Source organism: Thamnophis elegans, chromosome 11 (assembly GCF_009769535.1).
Source record: "Thamnophis elegans isolate rThaEle1 chromosome 11, rThaEle1.pri, whole genome shotgun sequence".
Lineage (NCBI taxonomy): Eukaryota > Metazoa > Chordata > Lepidosauria > Squamata > Colubridae > Thamnophis > Thamnophis elegans.
In genome coordinates this window covers 31,001,810-31,026,278 of record NC_045551.1, presented here as the reverse complement: position 1 = coordinate 31,026,278, position 24,469 = coordinate 31,001,810, and the positions used below count along the sequence as shown (strand labels likewise).

At 45.5% G+C, this 24,469-nt stretch overlaps 1 protein-coding gene across 2 annotated transcripts in view; it reads left to right on the top strand.

Moving 5' to 3' along the window:
* The first annotated feature begins 4,673 nt into the window (after window positions 1-4,673).
* NIPA2 (NIPA magnesium transporter 2) overlaps window positions 4,674-24,469 on the top strand; it is a 35,174-nt gene continuing 15,378 nt past the window's right edge. Inside the window, exon 1 of one of the 2 annotated variants that reach the window (XM_032226647.1) lies at window positions 4,674-4,969. The gene's annotated coding sequence lies outside the window, so the exon portion shown is untranslated. The remainder of the gene's footprint in view (window positions 4,970-24,469) is intronic. The other variant, XM_032226646.1, reaches the window with a different exon arrangement.

Below are 24,469 nucleotides of genomic sequence, written 5' to 3'. Positions count from 1 at the left end.
ATTGGCTCATTTCTGCTTGTCTGCTATTTCTATATTAGCTGTAGCTTTCTAATGGTTTTCAAAGGCAGACCCATGTAGATAGGCCTTGATTTACAACCATTTGTTTAGCCATATTCAAAGTTACAATGAGACTGAAAAAAGTGAGTTACAACCAGTCCTTGTAGTTATAACTTCACAGCATTCACATGGTAATCTAATCAAAATTTTCTTGCCAACCATAAATGTTGGTCCCATTTGTAATTGCGTATCGAATACATTGCAATAGCACATCAAGATGACCAAGGCATGAATAACCATAAGCAGCCTCCCAGTCCAGAAAGGATGCAGCTCCAGGAAACTAAAATTAAAACTAAAACACTACCACTGCTCAATCAAGGACTTCAGGTTTGATTTTTCTCCTCCTATCAACACCAAATGGAACTGGCTCTGGAGAAGGGAGAAGAATCACCAATAGTCTAGAAGGAATAGTAACCCAATGAATGGATGTTAATTATGATAGAAATGCCTATTTATAGAAAATCATTTACCAGTACTCAGATTCAACGTACAGCAGGCGCTTCTGCAGAAGGATGTCAAAAAGGCAAATAGAACATGTATGTATGTATGTATGTATGTATGTATGTATGTATGTCCACAGCTACAATTATGTGGCTGTGCCCACTATCTTTATTTTTTGACTCTCCCTCTTTTCAATGTTCCTGCCCCTCTCTTATACTTTACCATTCATTGCCAGTAAGTTCAGAAGGCTTACTCTATTCATGATTTTGAAGCTATATCACAATTAAATACTTTGTCACTATTATAAATGCAACTGAAGAGTTTATTGTATCTCAGTTCTAAGAATTCCCAGATCTCTCCTTTTTTTTCAATTTTGGGGGACTAAATTTAAAATTATCTTTTTCCACAAATAACCACCTTAAACCCCCCATAAGATCAACACACACATTTAAAGTCTTAACTGGGGGGGGGGGGAACCCTCTAAGAGTCCCTATTCCACAAAACACTTTTGTTAACACACAACCACACTATCTGGGTCACCATTTTGGAGTTAATGGAACTCTGCCTATTTTCTCCAGGAAGTATTTAATATGAACCTTTGGAACAGGAATTCATTGGCAAAGCTATATGATATCATTACTCCTTTCCCATTTGGCTAGCCAACAGCTCTAGTTGTGGCTTGACTGTTTCAGCCAACTGGCATACCTCCAGACAATTTTACAATGCAATAACTTTGGCATCAACAGTTGGGAAGCAAACGCAAAACACTCTGTATTTGAATCATTGTTTATTCAAGTTAACTTAATTTCAAGATTTCCATAGCACACTGAAACATACCCTAACTCCTTGGACTGAGTTTACCAAATCCTAGGCCAAAATATGATCTGTGGTTCATCAGGCCATGTGAATTCAAACATTGATTTCCATATGAAATGTGTTTCAGTGTGTAGGAATTTGCATGGAAAGATCCTTTTAGGGATGGTTTCGCCATTATGTAAATGCTGAAGAACTAAAACAGTAAAGAACTAATTAGCTAGCATTTCAGTCAACACATCACTTTCCCTCCAGAAAAATGGTTTAGGACACATCAGTGGTGGGTTTCAAAAAATGTTCAAACCTACTCTGTGGGTGTGGCCTCCTTTGTGGGAGTGGCTTGCCGCCCATGTGACTGGATGGGAGTGGCTTGTCGCCCATGTGACCGGATATGAAGATGCCGACGATACTTGTCAGAACCACGAGCAGAATAAAAGAACAAACAGTTTTTTATCTGAGGCAGCTCCCCCTCAGCCCCCCTCCTTCTGCAGAGAAAAGTAAAAGCAGTTCAAAACTTTTTGTCTGAGGCAGCACCCCACACCCACCTCCCTCTGCAGCGAAGAGAGACAGGAAGGAGCAAAGCTCTTAATTGTCAAGGCAAAAAAATGAAGACAAGAGAAAAGGTTTTATCAGAATTCATATTCCTCACTCTCATGTCCATTCCATCCATACCTATCTCCTCATCCCCAGGCTCATCCGGACATACATTCCATCATCTGATCCTTCAAACTCTGACCTTAAGTAATTAGATTTTGCTGAGACAAAAATAGTAGCAAGTGCCTAGGGAAACACAATTCCTAGTGATCAGAGCTGCATGCTTGTTTGCTTCCCACCTTTATTATTTTGATAACCTCCAGATGGCTAAAATACCTTCTTCTCCTATTTTCGCCCACAAAAACCTTGTGAGATTTACGTTATTGTAAATAACGTAAATGTATCATGATACATTTCTTTTGCAAATACGCTAAGCAGTTCTAAAACGAAATTCCACTGAAAATAAACAGATATTATCTGTCAACAGCGGATACTCAATAGTCAAGGATTAGAATCATACTTAAAATAATAGAAAAGCCATTTAAAGCAAGAAAGTACCAGCTGAATTTAGAGCTCAAACGTTCCATGCTTAATACAGGTATGATACAGGTAAGTCTTCGACTTGCAACAGATCATTTAGTGACCGTTCAAAGTTACAACGGCCCTGAAAAAAGTGACTTATGACCATTTTTCACATTGCAGCATCCCATGATTATGTGGTCAAAATTTGGACACTTGGTAACTAGTTCATATTTATGACAGTTGTAGTGTCCCAGGGTCAGGTGAGCAACTTTTGTGATCTTCTGATAAGCAAAGTCAATGGGGAAGCTAGATTCACTTAACAATCATGTTACTAACTTAACCACTGCTGTGATTCACTTAAGCACTGTGGAAGGAACGGTCATAAAATGGGGCAAAATTCACTTAAAAATATCTTGCTTTGCCACAGATATTTTGGGCTCAATTGTGGTCATAAACTGAGGATTACTTGTACTATGCCCTTGTGATGGAGATTACAGGCATTATTAGAAGAAGAAAAACAAAGTTGCAATTCTGAGTTAATGCTTTGGACCTCCAGCAGGAAAGGCTCTAATCCCGACTGCTTTTTCCAATGCTTTTTGATTATGGCAAGGTTAGTTTTGGGTCTAAGTCTACATGGAGAGAAGTAAGCAGTTGGGTACCATGAGGTTCCTTCTTAGGCCCAGTACTCTTCAATATCTTCATAAATGATTTAGATGAGGGAATAGAAGGGGAACTTACCAAATTTGCAGATGATACTAAGCTGGCAGAAATAGCTAACACCCTAGAACAGTGATGGCTAACCTTTTGGCGTGCCAAAATTGTGTGTGCATGCACCACCCACCTGCGCATGCATGCACAACAAACCCCACACACATGCACGTGTAAACACACACACACCATGCATGGGGAGTTTTCACCCTCCCCAGGCTCCAGAGGTTTTCCTGAAGCCTGGGGAGGGCAAAAACTACCTCCCCCTGAAGGCCCTCTGGAAGGCAGAAACAGATCATTTTGGAACTTCTGGTTGGCCCGTTGGGCCCGTTTTTCACCCTCTGCAGGCTTTCCTGAAGCCAGGGGAGGGCAAAAATGGGATCCCTCGGTCCTCCAGAATGTCAAAAATCAGCTGGCTGGAGTTGAGGGCTGCCATGCTGGTAAATATGGCTCCATGTGCCACCTGTGGCAAGCGTGCCATAGGTTCGCCATCACGGCCCTAGAAGATAGGCTCAAGATCCAGATGGATCTTGACAGACTTGAACACTGGGCCCCATCTAACAAAATGAAATTAAATGTAGATAAAAGTAAAGTCTTACACTTAGGTAAGAAAAAAACAAAAGTATACAAATAAGCTGGGTGAAACCAGGCTTAATAGCAGTGACTGTGAGAGGGGTCTTGGGGAGTCTTAGTAGATAACCAGCTGCAGCAGCAGCCAAAAAAGCCAATGCAATCCTAAATTGCAATAACAGAGGGATAGAATCAAGATCAAGTACTAATACTACTCTATAAAGCCCTAGTAAGACCACACCTAGAGTACTGCACCTAGTTTTGGTCACCACACTATAAAAAGATGTTGAGACTCTAGAAAAAGTGCAGAGAAGAGCTACCAAGATAATTAGGGGACTGGAGACTAAAACATATGAAGAACAGTTACAGGAACTGGGCATGGCTAGTCTAGAGAAGGACCAGGGGAGACATACTAGCAGTCTTCCAATATTTGAGGGGCTGTCACAGAGAGGAGGGGGCCAAGCTATTTTCCAATGCACCTTAAGACCAGACAAGGAAAATTGGATGGAAAATGAACAAGGAGCGATTCAACCTAGAAACAAGGAGCAACTTTCTGACAGTGAGAACAATCAACCAATGGAACAGAAGTTGCCTTCGGAAGTTGTGGGGGCTTCATCACTTGAGACTTTCAAGAAGAGATTGGACTGCCATTTGACAGAAATGGTGTAGGATCGAGCAGGGGGGTAGGGAGGTTGGACTAGATGACCTATAAGGTCCCTTCTAACTCTGTAAATCTGTTTTCGAGCACTAACTCCAGACTTACAAAGCACATTTTTACAGACAGGTCAGTCTATCGTACAAAGAGCAGAGCCAGATGATGCCTCGCACTGTCAATTTCACCGCTTTGAGGTAGAGCAGATTGCGGGAAGTGGGCGCTGCAGGCGAGGCGAAGGAGACCCACGCCGCTTACTCCCACGCAGCCCTCCTTTCGGGTGGGGGGGAGAGGCAAGAGGGCGGAGCAAACGGCACCGTGACTCTGGCCGCGAGCGGGCAGCTTCCGCAAAACCGTTTGTTTTGTCGCCCCGCCTTTTCCGGCCGCGGTCGGTGCGAGCAGGAGGAAGACCGGCAAGAGGCGCGCGGGTTTAGTGGCAGCGCCCAACGAAGGGCGATGCGCAGCCCCGGTGCTACCTGAGGTGGGGGCGAATCTCCATGGCGACGGCGCGGCTTTGGGAAGGTCCCTCGGCTTTCCCGTCCCCCGGTGGCGGTGGTGGTCGTGGCGGAAGCGGTCGCCGTCCTCCTGCGGCTGCAGCGGCCGCAGCCCCTCTCGGAGCTCGCGGGATGTGAGGGCGAGGCGCTGCCGCGGAAAGGAACTTCGCCCGAGCAGGTGATTCCTTCTTCCTCACTTTTTTGCGGGAAAAGAGAAGTCGCATCTCGGGAAGAGGGTGCTGCGGGTGGCCGGCCAGTCGGCCGGCCTGCCTCCCTCGGTCCTGGATCCCCTGCTAATTGCTGCGCCTTGAAAAATGCGCTCGTAGGAGACTCGGGGCATAAGTTAGAAGAGGTGCTCGGAGAGGACTGGGTGTGACTTAGACGATGGCTGGCGGCTTTTTCTTTCTTTTTTAAGGGAGGCTAGTAGCTTTATTCGATCTGGGCTTCCAAGTGCGGTGTTTATACGTGAAGCCCTCCACCTCTGGAATATTAGGAGGGCTAATAGTTTTGGGGAGCTGGTTTTAGTCCTTTGGCGTATTGAAGCTAACTCAACTACCTGGGCTTTAATTTTCTAGGTCGGCTGGAATTGAATTGCAGGTTGCCGCCCTCCCCCCCCCTTTTTTTTTTTGCTTCCTCTACAAGGTTCTTTTTACTGTTTTGTAAACGTACCTTGGTTGTAAAATCAGGAACTAAAGGCCCTTGAACGGAATTTGGTTTACAACCTACAACCGACACCATATAAATGCCACACACACAGAATAGCCCAAAACACACACACTGCTAGAGAGAAGTTTCCTGAAGATGAGCTCCAGCACCAAATCCGAAAGCTTGGATAGCAATAGCAGTTAGACTTATATACCGCTTCATAGGGCTTTCAGCCCTCTCTAAGCGGTTTACAGAGTCAGCATATCGCCCCCACAGTCTGGGTCCTCATTTCACCCACCTCGGAAGGATGGAAGGCTGAGTCAACCTTGAGCCGGTGAGATTAGAACCGCTGAACTGCAGATAACAGTCAGCTGAAGTGGCCTGCAGTACTGCACCCTAACCACTGCGCAACCTCGGCTCATGACAAAACCTCTGGTCCGGGTGACTGACCCAGATTGGGTGTTGAGTTTGGTTTATTTTTCAAGGACCATGCATGAGATTGTGCAGTGCCTTGATAATTCTTTTGGAATTTAGTCATTTAAACTGTATAAAATTGTAAAGATCAGAGAAGGACAAGAGAGCAGAAAAGTTCATATGCAAGGTTTGAATTTTTGTTAGATTTGTTTTTTCTTCTAGCTGATTTTTTTCATCAGAATTCTTGAAATAATATGGGTTGGTTGTAGTATATGTTCCAAGATAGGGCATGATTTCATTATCAGTTTTTAATCAGTTTCCTCTTATTTTTCTGCTGGCAAAAATGCAGAGATTGTGTGAGATTCCTATCTTAATTCATATAGCAGAGCTAGGAGGGAAGATACCAGGTAAAGGCTTGCCTTAGAAGATAATTGGAAATACCACACAGCCACACCAAGATAGGAAGCCAAGATCAGGCTATACAGGCCTAGCGAGCTTCTAGAAGAGGATATGGACATCTAATCCATTGGTTGATAGGAATTAATCAACTGAGCAAACCACTTGATCAAATTGGTTCTCTCGACATGACAGACTTCTAGTGTTAATTTTGATTTGATTGATGGTTAAATGGTCATTAGCAGGCTCATTTTACCTGTTGATTTCCCTGTACTTTTAAATCTAATGTATGAAACCATTGGAATAAATTTATCTACAACTTTAAAATGTATTTGCTTACTTGATTTTTTACCCAAACAAACAGGGTAAATTGGATGTTGTTCATATACTGAGCATACTTAATATTCTGTTAACCATTTGGGATCATTTGTCCTGGACTTGAATGGGTGGTATATGGAAGCTTTGAGCATCTGAGGTTACCCAACTTGTATTTAAATCCAGATTAGTTTTAGAAATTGCTGATTTGCAATCCTCAAGCTCTAAAATGCATAAATAGGTCTCCCCCCCACCCCCGAACGTTTGGTGAGAGCTGAGGAGGCTGAATAAAATAATACCAGACTGGGTCAGAAAATAGATTGGTATGGATTGATAAATTATTGTATCTGCAGAACATTGAGAAGTTTCTAAAATAAAATTGCCTCAAAATAACAGTTAAATATTGCTTTTCCCCATATCGTAGTGCAGTATTTAGAACTCAATATTGTGGGATGGCCACTGTAGAAGGAATGATGGAAAAACAAACTCTATTTTGGATGCTGAGTTTGGGAATCTGGGTGAATCACTAGGCATACCACCTTGATTACTATTAGATACGCAAGCATGAAAAGCATAGATACTTTTGCCAGTTCTCAAACAATCAGTTCAATTACCTAACAAATGTATTTCTCAAAGATATTTGATAAACTCAGACTTTCTACTTCAAGCTTTCCTTGTAAATCTGCACAAATATTTTTCATATATTACCTTATTGATACTATATTATTAATTCTATAGGTAGATTTTATATATGACATAAAATCAACTATAAAATCAACTGCATACGTGTGACATTTCAAATATTTCATATGAACAATAATCCTGTTATAGTGTAAAATTCTGTAATTATAAAATGAGATATCACTAGGAAGAGTAATTCATTAGAGCCTGTTACATCTGTAATAGTCCCACAGTTCTTTAGTGATAATAGAGCTTATAAATAATATCACGTGCCACTCATGAATTGCTTTCTGTAACTTTCCAGCATACCCAGACAAAAGTTGCTTTGTTAAGATAAAGTTGAAAGTTGTAAGCACAAAATGCTAAGTTATTTTAGCATTCTTCATAGAGATAATAGGGAAACATTTCTATATACTTTCATTTTGCCAATGGCTTAAATTTTGTATTTGGATAAAAATTCTCTTAATAGAACACAATGATATAAATACAGTGTTTGCTTTTAAAACTGCTAGATAGCATGTTTTTTTTAAATAGTTCTTTCTATAATCTGTTTCAAGTAAAGTATATTCCTCACTTAATATTGATAATTGGGACTGAATTTCTGTTTCTAAGCAATGTGTTTGTAAAGTGCAATATCACATGACCACACCACTTAGTAATAGCAGTTCTGGCAGTGAGGACAAAGCAGTTTGTCAAGCATGACCGTGACTTATGATTTCCACTGGCTTTTCTGATGACTTTGCATGTGATAAATTTATAAGGAAGATCTCATATCATAATCACAACCATGGGACGGTGTGAGTGTCAAAAACCCAGGCCAGTTGTTGTATGCCTAAGTCATGAACAGGTGATCATGTGGGCATTGCAATAGCCAGAACTTCAAAGATTGGTTCAGTGCCATCACAATTTTGAACAGTCATTGAACAAAGGGTCTTTAAACTAAGACTACCTATAGAAGGTTTATGGGAGTCAGTTTAATGCAGTGATTAAAGGTGCCGATTAGAACCCAGAAGACTATGAGTGCTAATCCTACCTTAGGAAAAAAGACAGCTCGGTGACCTTGGGCCAGTCCTGCTCTCTCAGCCCTAAGAATAAGGCAATGACAACCCACTTCTGAAATCTTGACAAGAAAACGGTGAGGACATTTCAGACAATCATGTGGGATCAAGAGTGTAAAGAAGTGGAATTACAAATGATATAAAGGCTTTAAATGAGTTGTTACTCATGAAAAATTTGAATTGGGATGAATGTTATTCATGTGATGCCTCTATCAGAAGTTGGTTCAGTGAAGCAGGAGATGCTAAAATTGAGACCATCCGATGAGGAACATAGTCTCAGGAACATAGTCTCACCATCTCCCCAGGAACATCCAGGGAGGCCAGGGGCTGAGGACAATGCATTCCCAGGCCATCCGGCATTGGGGAAGTGGTCGACCAGATGAGGAGCCATCTCCATCTCCATCTGCACCTGAAAGCAGGGAAGGATCAGCTGCCAATGGTGCCGATGAAAGGCAACATCCACTCTGACAAGGAACAGCTGCCTCCCCACCCAACCTGTAGGTACAGAGAGTGGAGTGAAGGGAAGCATAGAGGAGGTCTGCGAGGTTGCCCACAAGGAAGCAGCCCTGTTCCGCCTCACAAGAAACACCTGACTTGGGATGTTTTGGCCAGACACAGGGGAAAGGTGCATTTATCAGGAACAACCGTTTGCTTTGGTGAACACTCCCCTGGCCCTCAAAAACACTACTTTGTGGATTTTGGGTTGTGATTCAGCCTTGTGGATTTTGGAGCTTGCTGTGTGGACTCAGAACCTTGTTTGTGGATTTCCTTCTTGCCTTGTGGATCGGCTCTGGTAACTATTGACTGAGTTTGTGGGACCAGGTGGCAGTGACAGTGGGTAGCTCCTTCAGGCAAAATTGTGGTGGAGCTTTACTGGCACCATTGGAGGACCATCTGTCATGATATAGCTGTACAATAAAACAGACTTTATTGGTAACTGCACTTGCCAACAGGACCCGAGTCAGAACAATTTATCATTTTAGATTCACAATAGGTTATGTAAGCAGAGGGAAAAGTATCCTAGATTTTGGATTTACTCCTATCAATCTATCCAGCATAATAGCAGTTAATGGTACGTGAATTTTGCAATAGTTAAATTAATATTTGGAGCAGGGATTTTACGAGCTTCTAAGCATATTTGAAATCCTGACATAAAATGGCTGAATATAGATAGTCCTTGACTTAAAATTGGCTGCTTAGTGACCAAAGTTCCAGCTAGAGTACTTACAATCCAGATCTGTGTGTGTGTGTGTGTATGACATTTTATTGTATCTCCTTGAGTCCCTCTTTGAGATGGGCAGTAGAAATGTGAAAAATAAATAAATAAATAAAAAATGATGGGCAAGCTCCATTACAAGATTATCTGTTATGGACATTAAAAATCTCATTTTGGTGAAGCATATAGGTGAGATTGAATAAAAAGTATTATGCTCAAAACAATTTAAAATGCAGAAATGAATCTGATTTCCAAAACGCAAAACCATTGTTCTTGAGCTCAGGTTTCTATATTACTAAATAGGATCAAGAAAAGCAGTCAATACAGAAATGGGCCATGAGATGAGCTTGATTTCACAAATGATAAACTTGTCCCGATACAAGTACATACAATTTAAAAATGGCACACTGAGAAAAGCATGCATGAACACTAAAATAACCCCAGACAATTATTTCCTGCCCCCATACATCAAGGCAAAAATACTATCACACATGCTCCAGATCTCCAGGACATTTGCAACCATAAAAATTCTACTTTGTTTATTGTTCTGCTTTTTTTAATAATACGATATGGGGCCTAGAATGAAGCTCTAAAATAAAATGCTATTTGAGACTGGCATGAATGAAAATCATCTGGACTTGGCCAGCACCAAATAAAACCTGTGGACAAAATTTTGCAGACCTCACATCAAGAAGAAGCCATGTAGCGAAAGATACTTTATGTTATCTGAGGGCAGATCTTAACCCATGAAGCAGCCCTGTTCTCTCAGAGGAGAACTCTGCAGTAACTCTGAATTTACTTCAGGCTAAGCAAACATTACTCAGAAGAAAGGAAATAAAAAAGGGTTGGGAAAAGGCAATATTGACAAACCAAAAACTTATGAAGTTGAATGGTTGGACTCTAACCTTAGACAAAATACTTTTTGTAACTATCATTGGTGGCTGTTGAACTTTAGTCATATATAGTTGAAGTCCAAAGGAAAAGTACTCTTAGACATCATAATTGTAGAATGTTAATATTCTACCTTTATGATGTAGGCTGAATAAGAATGTTTAGGAGGATAATATTCCTCATAGGGCTTTTAAACAGTAATGCTGATTACTAGTTTGTGTATTGGGAGTACTTCAATACAGCTCATCATGAATGATGCAGTAGATTGCAATTAATATCATGGCCCATTCAAATTCAAAGACCAAGACAATTTTAGAAGCCTGGTTTGAAAAACCTTCCTTATTTGGAAATTGTTATATATGAAGTCATGTTTAATATTTGTTTTTTAAACAAATAAGGGTGAATATGTGTTATATTTATTGTATTGCATATTGATGAAGTGCCATCAAGTAAAGTATATTCTGTTTGGCCTACGGGGCCTGACTTAGTATTTACTTATATCTGTCTGTCTGTCTATATTTATATACTTGGATGTAGAATATTGAATTACAATAATAGTTTTATCTTGAAACATTGTCATATTCAGATAATACACACCTGAATTCAATATGAATAATAAAAGTAAATGGTAATCCCACATGGTCCTTCATGTAGATTTTTTTATTGCCATAATCAAGGACAATGCTGGCACATAACTAAGCATCCATGTTTTTTATGGATCTATATGTGTATAGATGAAGTCTGTATAGTCCCATTTACACAGCTTGAAGAAAAACTCATGTTTTATAATGTTATAATTAATTTAAAATTTACATTGAATCAGGAAGTGTGCTTTGCTCTGCATTGCTTACATGTCAATATTTGCAACATGAAACACAGTTCACACGGTCTATAGTCAAAGTTCAGCCATAAAAAACTATAATAGTTTTTACTGTATTTTCCCATGTTCTGTATTAAAATTCTGTTAATGATTTGCATCTACTCTGTTCAAAACTAGTCTTAGAAAATAATAGATTCCAGTTTGGTATAGTGTGGCCCAATTTGCTAAATATTACTTGGGAAAGCTAGAGTTTTTACATACTTTCATCCAGCATGGGGAAAAGTTTCTAAACAGAAAGAATTGTGTGCAAATTTTAAAATATTATAAGGACCCATGCCAATTTTTAATAGAAATCCATGCCCAGGCTTGTAAGTCACAAAGCTTTAGTACCTTTTTTGTTTTAATGCTTATGTTTTTGTTCGGGGACAATATATTAAAATTGGAAGCAAATATGAATTATTAATGAGAAGTATTGTAGGAAATAATGCATAGTTTTATTCGAAGAGAAGAAATGGCAGCAAGAAACGAGGATGCCTCTTCCTGAATATAGTTGAGCTAATTGTTTGATACAGTGTACAAAAAGAAAGTAAAAGAATTAATTGTTTTCTGTAAAAGAAAATATGTTTGTTGAGCCAATCATAGTGAATCATAGATATACATTATCCTAGGCGTTGCTTGGAGAGTCTAAGCATGAGTTAACGTCAGCTTGCTGCCCAAGGACTGAGTTCAAAGTTTGTGTAGCCACGCCTCCTGTTCCTTATAGAGGCCAGTTTTAAAAACTCAGTCGCCCTAAAAGGACGCAGTTTGGGGAGCTCCAGTACTTGAGCAGCAAAGTTGGACTCTCCAAACAGTATAGTGTAGCCTTTGTTATTTTTGTATTTAGTTCAGAGTTTAGTTTTTTTTGCAGTTTAGATTTTTTTCCGCATCATCTCTTCTCGACACGTGGAGCAGGCTGCTCGGTGCGAAGCTGCCTTCCGTGATCATCGTGGTTGAGGCACCACCGTGGGAGGTTCGTTCAATGGCTGCTGATGAACCTAGGGGTGCCCTAAAACTGTTGGAGGACTTTCCTTCTTGCTCCAGAGGCTCTCCTGAGCGGTCCAGATTGCCGACAGTCCCAGTGTCGCTCCAAGCCGTGCAGTGGCCATTTTAGACAGTTTAAAATTGGCGCGCTTTTCTTCTGAGCTGTTTGCCTTGCCACTACCTGTCTCCAAAGCAGATCACTGCTGCGAGGGGTATTAATTTACCAACTTTGCTCCGGACAGGTCTCCCCCTCCCCAGGAAGAATGTTCTGAGTGGCTGCAGGGTGTTTGGCTGTGTGATTTGGCCATACCCTTTGCATTTAGCGCGGATCTGTGGGCGCTCTGGATCTTTTCCAATTGGGGCCAACTCATTCATTGCCTCAGGACAGTGACTGTTCTATTTTGGACTTTAATTACTTCACTTTGACCTCCAGGGCAGTAGACCTGCAGTGAATGACAATTTCTTGTGCCCTGATCCCTTGGCAATGGCAAGCAACAGCGCAGCCGAAGATATTGAGCAAGCAGGTCCATCCACCAGTAAGCACAACAGGCCCGGTCCTGCTGGCAAGGGTGAGGGTACTGGGTGTACATCTAAGAGGAAACAACCCAAGCCTAAGAAGGCGTCCAAAGCTGTTGAAAATATTGCTGAGAGATGCCAAAGAGCCCTGGAAAAACTATTTCAAAAAGCCTAAAGGCTTGCCAGGGCTCCTTCTTCATCTGTGGAGGCCTCTGTAGGCCCTTCCCAGCCTACTTTCCATTGGGATATTTCTCCATCTCTGGTGGAGGAAGGGAAGCTTGACTTATCACCCGATCCATCCAGGGCATCTCCTAGATCCCTCAGTCCATCCCTGGTTGAGGATTCAGTGTGTGAGGCCTGTTCCTTCATTGAGGAGGAGGACCTTCCGTCTCCTAACTGTAAAACCAAGGGCCATTGCCTATCTGAGGACCAAGGCCCTAACCTTTCCCATGAGATGAAGGAGGTCATTGCATGTGCGATATTTCAAGGGATTTATTAAGGCATCCAACAGCTGGATCACAGTCTGCCTCACTAGGGTCGATCTAGAACTAGGGCTCACCCTCCAGTTCAAAGACCAGCCACAGGGATCTTCATCTCCTCTCTCTTCTGCTGTCAGCGAAAAATCGGAGGTGGAGGAGGGTGGACAGGAGGCTCCAGATTTGTTGGAAGATAAAAAATTCAGCTCCTGACACACCCACCTTCTTGGGTTTATTCAAACCCTCTATGTTCAAGGCTATCCTCACCAAAGCCAGAGCATCCACCCAAATTGGTACTCCAGAGCCAGGAAATAAGGAGGTCATTGGATCTCAAGATGCAAGTGCAGGCTTCTTCAAGGAAACCACCCCACCCCAGGAATTGGTTCCAGCCCCTCAGTTTTTTCTGGATGTCATCCAGCATCAGGGGGCGCAGCCTGGATCAATGGCCAATCATAGTGGGGTGGACAAGAAGCTCTACTCTAGAGCAATATAGAGGATCTCTTAAAGCTTCCTCTCGTAGATGATCCCATTGTAGCCCTAACCTCCGATTCTGTGCTTCCTTCTGACCTGCTGGAGGGTCTTAAAGTAGAGGATAAGAAGGCAGAGAATGCCTGCCACAAGACCCACCAGGCTACTGCGTGGGCCATGAGGGCTCCTTCCTCCTCTTCCTTTTTCAATAGGGCATCCCTCTTCTGGCTGCATAAATTGCAATCCAAACTGCCAGCTGGCGACACTAGGTTGTGCCAGGATGTCAACAAAATTATTGCAGCAGTCGAATATTCAGCAGATGCCTCTCTCAATGCCACCAAATTCTCATCAAGAGCCCTAGCTTCCAATGTGACCTCACGCCGCCTGCTTTGGCTCCACCACTGGCAGGCAGACATGAAGTCCAAATGGAAGCTTGCTTCTGCTCCCTTCAAAGGGGGAAAAGTCTTTGGGGAGGACTTGGATTCAGTCTTAATAGAATCCAAGGATAAACGCAAGATCTTACCATCCGTTACCAGGAAGTCTGATCGCAAGGGCTACTCTTATTTTCATAGGCAGCCCTTTCGGAATGCGGATCCTGCAGCCACCTCTGCGGGATTTAACTAATCTTATCCCCAGACACAGGATCGCACCCACGATAAGTCTTCATTTAGGGACAAGGGCAGACAACAGCAGACTAACCACAGTCTTTTCAAGGGGGGGTTTCCAACTGCCCCTTTCGTAGACATAAGTGATGATCATCAGTCCCCTCCCATAGTCAGATGTCTCCAACTCTACGCCGCCCAGTGGGAGACAATGGTGATGGACATGTGGGTCCTAAACACCATCCGTCACAGCCTCACCCTGGACTTCCTTTCTCTTCCTTCATGGACACTTGTCTACTGCTCAATTTTGAAATCCAACCACAAGCGTCAGCTGATGCAGGTGGAAATCCGGCATTTACTGAACATAGCAGCCATTGAGCAGGTTCCGGTGGGCCAGGAGCGAAGGGGATTCTACTCTATCCTCTTCCTGGTTCCAAAGTCCTTTGTAGCGTACAAGCGCTTCAAAATGCAATCACTTCAAACCATATTGGGCTGCATCAGGCAGGGTGACTTCTTGACGTCAATCAACCTGAAGGAGGTGTACCTGCACGTCCCCATTCATCCAGCGCATTGCAAATTCTTGAGATTCCAGTTTGCAGACAAACATCAGTGCAAAGCTCTACCGTTTGGTCTGTCATCGGCCACCAGGACTTTTACCAAGCTCCTCGCCACGGTCGCAGCACATCTCCGATCTCGTCCATTGAGGCTCCAGTGCTACCTAGATGACATCCTGATACAGGTGTCATACGTGGCGCAAGCATATCAAGACCTCAACACCACCATTCGCATGCTCCAATGGCACATATTCTCCGTCAACCTGGAAAAAAACCACTTGTCACCAACCTCCAGAATCGACGACCTGGGCACAATGATCGACTCCAAAACCTGCAGGGTCTTCCTCACACAGGAGCGGGTGACCAGCATCACGTCCCTTGTGCGACGGGTCCGTGCATTCAGGTCAGCATCCATCGTCACCCTATCCCAATTGTTGGGGAAACTGATCTTGTGCATTGCAGTAGTTCCCTGGGCACAATTTCATGCATGGGACCTTCAGTGGTTCCTCCTTGCAATTCAAAGACGCAAAGCCAGCAATTCCCAGAGAGTGGTACGAGTGCCTCCGAGGGTACTTCAGTCGCTGAAATGGTGGCAGTCAGTAGCGTTGATGAAAGGGTCCTTCTTCAAAGATCCGGAGCGCCTCATCATAACAACAGGCACCAGTCTGTATGGCTGGGGCGCCCTCCTATAAACGCACATGACACAGGGCAGGTGGTCGTGAGTGGAGCTCTCCCACAACATAAACTGGCAGGAACTCGGAGCCACCAGACTCGCCCTGCATCATTTCTGCAAACACATCGAGGGACTCCACATCTTAATACTAACAGACAATATCACCACAAAAGCACACATAAACCATCAGGGTGGGATTCAATTGAGGGCCACCAGGGTGGGACTCGATTGAGGGCCCTCATGTCAGAGGCAGAGGCCCTAGGGCGATGGGCAGAGTGTCACCCCGAATCGTTAAAAGCAGACCACATCTCAGGGGAGGATAACGTGACCGCGGACTGGTTAAGCAAAACCACCTTCAGCAACTCGCATGCGTGAGAATAGAATGGCTGCCGAATTCCGCCGCTCCGAATGCCTGAGAATAAGAAGACACTAACCGCGGCGCCCAGGACCCCTAACATGGTAACGGAGGGGTTCCTTTTGGGCGCCAGCCTTCAGCCCTCCCAGGGAGGTGGTTGTTTGGGGAGGGGGCCGCCTCTGAGCGGCTCCAGGAACAGCTCCGGAACGATGATATCCCCCCTGGCGTGGCTTTCTGCATCGGCCTTTTTAAACAGCTGGGAAGTGGCGGCGACGGCTTTGTGCGAGAGGCGGAGGCTTTGGCCCCGCTGTTTGGAAGGGTGCCGAACCCCCTCACTGACTGAACAACATCGTGGGGCTGGTTTATGCCCCGAAGAGGGGGTGGGAGGTCCAGGAGAGATGTCTGGACTGGACTGGGACTGGGACCGGGAGGCAGAGGAACTGGTTTCCTGTCTCCGCTATAGCTTCGCTGATATCCCCCCCTGTATTTTGAAGCGGCGTTTTACTACGATCTCGCCGCTGGTTCTGCAGGACTTTAAACGGCTTGACCATCTGCCTGCTTGGCTTAGAAGTAAAGCTGTAAGAACTCAATTACGGGCTCCCTGCGGCAGCCATTACCATCAGCTGCTACCATTGCAATCATCACTGCCTCAGGAGTGCTGTGTTGGCTGGGAAATTGGATTCCCTCTAGTGGCCATTACTGGTATTTTTCTGGACCATCAAATACCTTTATTATCATCAAGCACTATTACACCAGAGAGGCAGTGTGCCAAGAACTTGGACTCCCTCCAGTGGCCACTATTGGTACTTCTTTCTGGCCATATACTTTTCTGGACCATATACAGTTCTCTATTGGACTCCCACTAGACTTTGTTAACGAGAAGGCCAAATTTCTAAGATCCTGCCTTCACCAATTCGCACAACCGTTCAACCGTGCAATTTTTTTATCTGGTATGATGAGTGCATGGGATTGTATGTGGTTGAGTGAATGATCCCACTTTTACCATTTATTATCATTGTATTTTATGTGTTTTAACTTTTCTGTGGGGACTGCTTGGGTGAGTGAATGAGTATGTCTGATTCGGAGGACCTGCCGGGAGAAGCGGGGGCCATGGGGGTGGCTGAGGGGACTAGATACACGGGAGAGGGTCGGGGTATTACGGTCGTAACAGGGAGGGGCAGATACGGCGGGGACTTTAGAGCAGGCCATTACCGGGGAAGGAGGGTTCGCTACATCACAGAGATCCCTCCTTCCGGCCCTATGAGTCCCACTCCGAGACCAGATGGCGCAAGTAATCAGGACCCTGGACTCAGGCTGCTGTCGCTAAATGCCAGGTCTGTGGTACATAAAGCTCCTCTCGTCCGGGACTTAATTTTAGACGAGAGGGCAGACCTGGCATGTATTACTGAAACCTGGCTGGGCCCAGAGGGAGGAGTCCCCCTTGTAGAACTGTGCCCAGAAGGATTTCAGGTGCTGCACCAGCCGAGAGCCCAGGGAAGGGGTGGGGGTGTGGCCGTTGTTATCCGGGAGTCGTTAGTTCCTCGTAGGGTCCTTGCTCCGGAGCTTGTCGGGTGTGAGTCTCTGCTGATAAAGTTGGACCTCAAGGGTCAAGTGGGTCTGCTGTTAACGTACCTGCCTCCCAACAGCGTTGCAGCAGCCCTCCCCTCGCTCCTCGAGTCGGTAGCCGAGCTGGCAATTGAGTTCCCTAGGTTGATGGTCCTGGGGGACTTTAATTTGCCTTCGCTCGGTGAAAACTCTGATGGGGCGCAGGAGTTCATGGCTTCCATGACAGCCATGGGCTTGACCCAAGTAATTCGGGGCCCAACCCATTCGGCGGGTCACATGCTCGACCTCGTATTCCTCTCGGAGCAGTGGATTTGTGACCTTGGTCTGAGGGGTAACGACATCATACCCCTGTTGTGGTCAGACCACTGCCTACTGAGGCTCGACTTCCGGAGACCAAACCCCCACTGTAGGGAGGAGGAACCGACCAGGTGGTTCCGCCCCAGGCGACTTATGGAACCGCTAAGGTTCCAGACGGAGCTTGGGGTCATTCCTGATACTTTCGCCCACAGTCTGGTAGGGACTCTGGTTGCTGCTTGGCATTCGGCAGCATCAGAGGCCCTCGACCGGATTGCGCCACTACGGCCCCTCCGAGGCGGCGGATCCCGGAGACCCCCTTGGTTCACCGAGGAACTCTGGGAGATGAAGCGCCGGAGGAGATGCCTAGAGCACCGATGGAGGTCCGATAAGTCCGAATCGAACCGAGCAATGGTAACCACCTGCACCAAGGAATACACCAGGGCACTTAGGGCAGCGAAAAGATCTCATATAGCCACCTTGGTTGCGTCCGCTGAGTCCCGCCCAGCCGCCCTGTTTAGGATAACCCGCTCCCTATTAAATAAAAGGAAAGCGGGGGAACCCTTGCAGGGCAGAGCTGAGGATTATGCCCAATTCTTAGCGGACAAAATTGCTCGGTTTCGGTCGGACTTGGACTCCATCCCCGCAGTTCCAGCCGAGGCACAAGAGGATCAGGTGGAACATCTCTGGGTTGAGTTTCAGGATGTTACCCCCGGGGATGTGGACAAGGCCATGAGGGCTGTAAGTGCCTCCACCTGCGTACTGGACCCGTGTCCCTCATGGCTGGTTACTAACAGCAGTGAGGTGACACGAGGCTGGATCCAGGCGGTTGTGACCGCCTCTCTTCGGGAGGGGAACTTCCCCGCCGCACTGAAAGCGGCGGTGGTGAGACCTCTCCTAAAGAAGCCATCTTTGGATCCAGCTGTTCTTAATAACTATCGCCCAGTCTCCAACCTTCCCTTCCTTGGGAAGGTTGTTGAGAAGGTGGTGGCCTTTCAGCTCCAACGGTCCTTGGAGGAAGCAAACTATCTCGACCCCTTCCAGTCAGGCTTCAGACCCGGTTACAGCACAGAAACCGCTTTGGTCGCATTGACCGATGATCTCTGGAGAGCCAGAGATGGAGGACATTCCTCCATCCTGGTCCTCCTTGACCTCTCAGCGGCTTTCGATACCATCGACCATGGTATCCTTCTGCGACGACTGCGGGAGGTGGGAGTGGGAGGCACCGTGTTGCGGTGGTTCTCTTCCTACCTCTCGGACAGGTTGCAGTCGGTGTTAGTGGGGGGGCAGAGATCGTCCCCTAGGCCCCTAACATATGGGGTGCCTCAGGGCTCGGTCTTATCCCCCCTACTATTCAACATCTACATGAAACCGCTGGGAGAGATCATCCGTAGGCACGGGATCAGATACCATCAATATGCGGACGATACCCAGTTGTATCTGTCCGCCCCGTGCCAACTCAATGAAGCGGCAGACGTGATGAACCGAGGCCTTGAGGCCGTTATGGACTGGATGAGGGTTAACAAGCTTGTGCTCAACCCAGAAAAGACCGAGTGGCTGTTGTGTTTCCCTCCCAAAGATTCGACCAATATTCCATCACTCAGGCTGGGGGGTCAAATTTTATACCCCTCAGAGAGGGTTCGCAACTTGGGAGTCCTCCTGGATCCACAGCTATCGTTTGACCACCACCTGACGGCTGTGACCAGGGGGGCATTCGCCCAGGTTCGCCTGGTGCGCCAGTTGCGACCCTACCTGAATCGGGAGGCACTCACAACAGTCACTCGGGCCCTTGTGACCTCTAGGCTGGAATACTGCAATGTGCTCTACATGGGGCTGCCCTTGAAGAGCATCCGGCGACTTCAGCTGGTACAGAACGCAGCCGCGCGAGTGATTGTGGGTGCACCGCGGTTCACCCACATAACACCTATCCTCCGCGAGCTGCGCTGGCTACCTGTCGATCTCCGGATGCGCTTCAAGGTGCTATTAGTCACTCATAAAGCCCTGCATGGTAGTGGATCTGGATACTTGAGAGACCGCCTCCTGCCAATCACCTCCCTGCGACCAATTAGATCTCACAGATTGGGCCTCCTCCGTATTCCATCGGCCAGCCAGTGCCGGCTGGCAACCACAAGGAGGAGGGCCTTCTCAGTAGTAGCCCCGACCCTTTGGAACGAACTCCCCATGGAGATTCGTACCCTCACCACCGTCCAGGCCTTCCGCACAGCCCTCAAGAACTGGCTAGCCCGTCAGGCCTGGGGACATGGATAGTTGCCCCTCCCGAATGATGAATGTATGTTGCTTATTACTTTTATTATATGTGTCTATGTCACTGTTTGTACTTCCCCTCCCTGATTTTATGTGAGCCGCCCTGAGTCCCCTCAGGGAAAAGGGCGGCCTACAAATGTTAATAAAATCTCTAAAAAAAAATCTCTAAATCTCTAAACTCGCCAGCTGTCTCAGAGATTTGGCTTTCCGACGATCGATCTCTTCGCCAGTCTGGACAACACACACCTCCCCCGGTTCTTTTCTTGGTTCCACTGTTCCGGGACAGAAGGGATGGACACTCTCCACTGCTGCTGGCATCCTTTACGCTTTTCCGCCCCCCCCCCCCCCCCGATCCCGCAGATGAGCAGAAAGATCCTGACAGAGGGAGCAGAGGTCCTACTGGTCACACCTCACTGGCTGAGAAGGTCCTGGTACACTGACCTTGTCGGTTTTTCGGTGACCAAACATTGGTGCATACCTCAGGAGCAGATCTCCCTCTGCCAAGGGGCCATCCCACATCCGGATCCTCAGTGGCTCCAGTTGCCGTTTGGCACTTGAGGGGGACCTCCTGTGGCAGGACAAATTTTCTGACAAGATCATCCACACCATCCAGGCATCCAGGTGACCTTCCACGGTGCAAATCTATGACGCAACATGGACTGTCTTTATATCTTGGTTTCAGTCTCATCATATCAACGCCACTGCAGCGACAATTCCACAAATCCTGGAATTTATCCAGGAGGGGTTGGACAAAGGTCTTGCCCCCAACACGCTTCAGCAACAGACGGTTGCCTTAGCCACCAACTTTTCCAGAGACACTTCTCTCTCAGCAGGCATCCCAGCTTCCTGAAAGGAGCTACCAACTCCGCTGATACACTGATATCCAACTTGGAATCTATCAATTGTCCTGCAGACCTTAACCTCGGCTCCATTCGAACCAATTCGTTCCATTAGTCTATGACATTTACCTTGTAAGACTGCCTTTCTTATAGCCATCACTTTGGCTCACAGAATTTCAGAGCTGGCAGCATTCTCAGTCAGGGAGGATCCTTATAATGTACATCCTGACAGGGTCATTCTTTGGTTGGATCTGTCTTTCCTTCTGAAAATTAACACCTTATTTCATAGGATGCAAGAAGTGGTCCTTCCAAATTTTTGCCCGTGCCCCAGACATCCCAGAGAGCGCATTTGGCATAAACTGGATGTACGCCGCGCGGTGAGCGTATATAGGAAAAGAACAGCCTTCTTCCACAAGTCGGAATTATTATTCGTATCCTTTCAACCTGCTTCCATGGGCAGAAAGGTATCTTCCACCATAGGACATTGGCTGCGACTTACATTTAGCTAGCTTACGAACATCAGGCTAGGTCGGTCCCTCCTCGCTTAATGGCTCACTCTACAAGGAGTGCCGTGACTACGGCTGCTTGGGCCATGCAAGTGCCCATTGAGGAGATTTGCAGACAGCTACCTGGTCCTCACCATCCCCATTAATCCGAAATTACAAATTGGAATCCTTTGTGGCTGCTGAAACTTCTGCTGAACCTTTGAAGGAGAGTCTTGCAATGGGTCCTCGCGGCTCCTGCTAACCAAGACAATCCTTTTTCCCTCCCTGGGACTACATAGCTTGGCTTTGTCCCATGCTAGGACTCTAAGCAGCGCCTAGGAGAATGACCGTTGGCTTACCTGAATGGTTGTTCTCTAGGCGTTGCGAGAGAGTTCAACCCCACCCTGGGGTCATCTGCTGGTGCACAAGTTACCACTTCTAAGGACATATCACATCTATTTACCGCATCCTTCTGGTGTCATCCCTTCATTTTTTAAGGATCAGGAGGTGTGGCTACACAAACTTTGAACTCAGTCCTTGGGCAGCAAGCTGAAGTTAACCCATGCTTGGACTCTCCCACAGCACCTAGAGAACAACCATTCAGGTAAGCCAACGGTCATTCTGCTTTGAATGGGTCAAAGTTTTACAGCAATTGCCTCATTACTGTATATACTATTACCAATTAAGAAACAAGTAGTGTCACATAATCCAAACTTAAGCTGTGTTTTAAATCCAATGTATTAAGGTTGGCCTTATGTTTTCTCATGGGAAATCTCATTTACAAGAGATTAGAGTGAGAATAGAACTCTTCTGTTAATAAGAGAAGAAAGGAAGCCCCTTTCATCTGATCCACAAAATAATGATTTGTTTGATCACGGAATCATAAATTTGGAAGGGACTCCAAAACTACTGAAGTCTAATCCTCTGTACTACACCATTCTTGAGATAGATAGATGATTGATAGATAGATAGATAGATAGATAGATAGATAGATAGATAGATAGATAGATAGATACAGATGTGTGAAAAAGTCCTGCACTTCAGTTTTAAGCTGTATTTACACGTTTAATCAACTTTTCACTCATAGAAACCACCCAAAATTAGTACTTTGATGAAAATTTATATAGTTGGATTGAGATGCATAATTTTTATTAATATAGCCAAAGTCTTTTGAAGGTTTTGAGTGAGTTTATGTGCTAAAACAAACACAACTTGAATTTTTGAGAATGTTAGGATCAAAAGTAGCCAATCAGCAGCGAGCTTTGTCTAACCAATCAAAATGCACAGAGGCTAAATCTATGAGCCAATCAATGTTGTCATACTCTCTGACTATAAATAGGTATGAAAAGCATCGAGAAATTTAATTTAGCTCTGGCTGCGGGCAAGGATGAAGGCCTTGCCTTAGCCTCCCAGAGTCCCTAGGGAGTGGGCGGCATACAAATCTTATTAAATTTGCAATTAAAAGTTACTTTGCTTTCACCAGTACTGAACAGTAGCATCTCATCATTGTGCTTCATGAAGAGGGCTACTCCTGTACAGAAATAGCCAAGAGAGTGAAATGCCATCGCATCACAGTGAGTAGTGTGTTTGAAAAATACCAAATAACTGATTCAGTTGATGACAGGCTCCGCTCTGGAAGACAAGAAAGTCGACAAAACGGCAAGATCGGGCTCTGCAACGCATTTCGATGGCTGACAGGAAGCTCACCTCACCTCAGATTACAAGAATTTGGGATGAAACATGATGTAAAAGTGTGCACAAGCACAGTGTGTTGCAGACTGCTTGCCAGAGGGCTCAAAGGCAGCAGGATTCTTTGCTCACAGACGCTCACCGCTCTCGTCAACATACATGGGCCAAGAAGTATGCCAAGTGGACCAGTGAACAGTGGGCCAAGGTCATTTCAGTGACGAGAGCAATTTCTACTTGACTGGGAATCAGTGCAATAAGTATGTCAGAAGATTTCCAGCTGAAGAATTTAGGCCGTACTGCCTGAATCTATCTGTGCAGCATCCATTGCACGTGATGATCTGGGGCTGTATCGCTGCTTCTGGTATTGGTCGGATACAAATCGTGCAGGGAATCATGAATTCCAAGCAGTATGCTGAAGTCCTGGAAAAGACCATGCTTCCTTCAGCTCAGCAACTTGTAGGGAAGGACTTTTACTTCCAGGATGACAACGCTCCTTGTCATCCAGCCAAGTCCGTCCAGAAGTGGATGAAGAAGCATGGTATTATTGGATTGTGCAGAGATGGACAAATTAACACTGAAATTAAAAGATAAAGAAGAGTCGGAATATTATGAAATTTGGAACAATTAGTACAAATGGCTGCAAAACAAGAATAAAATTAATTAAGCCAAAAAACGATATATATAAATATATATAGAACTGTGTATAAAGGTGTGTAAATATAGAAGTGAAATATTATATACATGTACAGGTATGATGACATAAAAAGTCCGAGGCCCGGTTGGTCTCCTACCAACCGGGGTCTCTGGGTAAAAGGTGACCTCCACCACAATAGGCAGATGGTGAGGACTTGCATCGCTACTGCCTACCAGTCCCAGGCCATGCAGGCACCAAGCCCCATCACAGCACATTCCACACGAAGTGCAGTCACCTTGGTGTCCTGGGCTACACAGGCCTCATTGACGGAGACATGTAGGGCATCCGCAGGGTCTTCTTCCTCACCCTTCGTGAGGAACTACAAGCTGGACACCTTTGCCTCGGTGGAGGCTTCGTTTGAGCGCAGGGTACTACAGGCTGCCCACAGGGCAGGGGATACATCTCACCAGGCTTAGTTTGGCCAGTGGTCTTCAACTTATTACCCACCCTAGGGACGTTTGGCTTTGGTATGTCCCATCCTGGATACTCCTCCCCCTCACTATGGAGAAAGGGTGTTGGTACTTACCTGATATGCCTCTTCTCATAGTGGGGGGGGGGAATATCCAGACCCTCCCACCGTCATGATAAGGTAACGTTTACTATGTTGTAGGTGGTAATAACATGATCAAAGTAGGATTCAGTAAAAAGTAGAAACCTTAACAAGGTCTGGAGTGGATGGTTCAACGAATCAGATAGAGTTCTTCATCAATAAACTGGGTGGATCCTGGTGGACCAGGGGCTTATAC